The sequence below is a fragment of the Cyprinodon variegatus genome, unplaced genomic scaffold, assembly GCF_000732505.1.
Source record: "Cyprinodon variegatus isolate N-32 unplaced genomic scaffold, C_variegatus-1.0 Scaffold86, whole genome shotgun sequence".
In the NCBI taxonomy this organism is placed as follows: domain Eukaryota; kingdom Metazoa; phylum Chordata; class Actinopteri; order Cyprinodontiformes; family Cyprinodontidae; genus Cyprinodon; species Cyprinodon variegatus.
The window spans coordinates 20438-23536 of NW_015150539.1; positions in this window are offsets into that span (position 1 = coordinate 20438).

Here is a 3099-nt window from a genome sequence, read left to right on the forward strand (position 1 = left end):
ATATATATATATATACATACATATAGGAATTTACTGTGAAATTTAACTGGTTGAAGAAAAAAAAAAGGAAACAAGTCTACAATTTGACTTTTTGTTTTAGAAGTTTGTTTTTTTAAACCAGACTAAGGTTTAGTTTAGTTAGAATGGGTCTTCTTACCTACAGCAGTACTGTAGCTATTTTCCCTGGAGTTGAGGATATATTTACATCAAACATTACATCAAGGTTAATACCACATTGTTTTATGAACAACAAAGGACCATAATGCATCTGATGTTTTACAGCCACTAAACTTTAAAAAAGAGGAAAGGGTTATTTCTACAGGATGCTACATTTTAAGGGTCTTGTTTTTTTTTCCCCCCAACAGTAAAATTTTAAATTAACAGATGGACTGTAAGCATTCAGAATAGGTTACATTTAGAATATTCTTAATGTCTTATATATCAATGCAGGATTGACAACACATTTATTACTTATCAATATATGATCAGAAGTTATCTGTTCATATCTCTAATTGATCTGGACACTGATTTGTTGAACTAATAGCTTACCAGTCTTTATTTTAATAGGTTCTGCTGCATATAACAAATTCAATTCTATACTTTTCTCTTGGACATAAAATAAACAGACATTTCTTTATGTGTTGAAATTCATAAAACCCAATTTGCCGTTACAAGTTAATTATGATCTCCCACTGGACACCATAATACTGTTGTGCAATATATATATATTTTTTGTTATTCAAAGTTTCTATTCTGATCAAATAATTTCTGCATCGTCATATCTTGTTCTGTGAACATTAGTTAAACTGGCTTTGTGTTAGGACAACAGATGAAAGCATGATTGCACATGTATGAAAAACAATGACATCAACTTCCATTGAAGATATAAGAATTTATTAACAAAAAACAATTAAAAGTCTCAAAAAAACATTTGTTAGTTAAGCTAGTGAAACTCAACTAAACTACATAGCTACCATGTACAAAAAATTAAATAAAATAATAATAATAAAGTAAAAGACAAATGAAAATGGCTAAAACCATTACAGATAAAGAGATGCAATCACATCAGAATTCAGTATGAATTTTATATTCGAGAATCAGAACGTATTTTGAAAAAAGTTCAAATTAACTTTTAAACAATTTTAGAACAAGTGAAATGTGTTTAAACCACATAGCAATGCAAATTCAAGAGGTTTAAAAAGAAACATTTTTTTTATATTACTTTTCAAAGCTGAAATCAAAACCATTGAGCTAATTTATTCTTAATATGTGATCATTCAACAGGGATTGAGAACTGGTCCAGAACCCTCATGGCAAAGGGTTCAGCTACGTTTTTTTGGACAAAAGCTAATAGCAAACATGAGGAATATTTCAAAGGAATATTTGGTCAATTTTATCAATCACATAACAATAAGATATAAAACACAATCATATCAGTGTTTAAACAATTTAAATAAAGTTTGTCACAATGAACAAGACACAAAACATGTTAGCATATAGCAATTAAGCATGTTTTCAGCATGCGATCTGTTAGCATTTCCTAGTTGAAGGTGCCATCCGTGGGCCTCATGGAAGACAGGCTGCTTCGATTCAGTCTCTGCAGGGCCAGTTTTCTCTTATGAAACTCGGAGAGGGTGCAAACAGCTTGTTTTGCTGCCACCTAGTGGAGTAGAGATTGAAGCATACGATTACTCTCCTAAACTGGCCCCTGTGGATCCATGGGGAAAGAAAACAAGGGGGCATGCTCAATAGGGGGTCTTAGTATGTTCCATGAGGCTCCTCCTTTAGTAGCAGACCAGTCTCAGCTAGCAGTCTGAAAGAATCCTGCATCCTTCAACAATGTGTAATATTCAACCACAAAATACTATAAGGAGAAAACTAAAAGGGGAGCAAACTGAGCTGATGAGTCTTTGTAGTAGTTGTGCATAGACAGTTAAAATATCAGGCGTTTAGCTCTATTCCATCAATGAATCGTCCTTGGTCAAGCTAGAATTTAAAACAAGATGCATGTAACCATGATGGTTATGGGTCAGTGTCTGATCAACAGGAATCACCTGGAGAGGGAGAAGAACTAAAAGCAAACAGACAGAAGCTAGCTTTTAGCCACAAGATGCTAGCTGCTCAGACAAAAAGTTATACATCACACATTATAGGAGGTTGGTAGCAGAAGATCAACCAAGATGCTAGGACATAGGGGCCTTAAGCAACTTGTGGTCACAGCAGGGGGTGGTGGGAGGTGGATGAAAGCAATGGAGACTGATCAAACTTAGCAGGCCATTATTTTGGCCACAGGTTACTACTGAAACAAATGGGATCCTTTAAACATATCACTACAACATTCAGCAGAAACTTTATAGAAAAGCAGAAGCTAACATTAAAACATGCACAAAATTACTTCCATGAAATGTCAGATAATTACACTAAACAGTATAAAAACAAATCAAAATCACGATTTTACGTCATGAAAAGTACAAATGATCTCAACCTCATGGTACCATGGGCGGTTCAGCAATGGAGAGCGGTTACTAGCTCACTCCCTGGGCCAGAGTGAACCATCATAATCTTTAGTGAGTAGACTTAAGAGGAAAAGCAAGAACATGATGACTGAACCCCAAGCTGCCCGCTAAGCACTATCCCTCAACTATCAAGTGTCACGTTTAATCAAGTCCAACTCACAGCTGTGGAAGGCATCTGGATTGTACGTGGGGGGGTATAAACATGACTGGGAGGGCCGTCTTCTCTCCAACAGAAAGCACTGGTTCCTATGGCATCACAGTGGAGCTGCATGTGTGTGGCTGTATCTCTGTGGCCGCAGGTTAACATAAATAGAAATTACTGTCTTTTTTTTCTTTGTCCTAATTTTCTGTCAGTGTGATGAAGATGCAACAAATCAGTGGAAATTACATTAGAATTCACATGATTCTTCTGCCACTGGTTTGCTATTAAACCTGCTGCCAAATTCCTGCGAGCCTGCACTGATCCAGCCTACCCACTTCATGGTTTGCGATGGCCCTTAAAGGAATAGTACACCCAAAACATGATTAGCCTTCATTTTCTACTCACCCCCATGCTGAACAACACTCTGGAGTACTTTTTTGA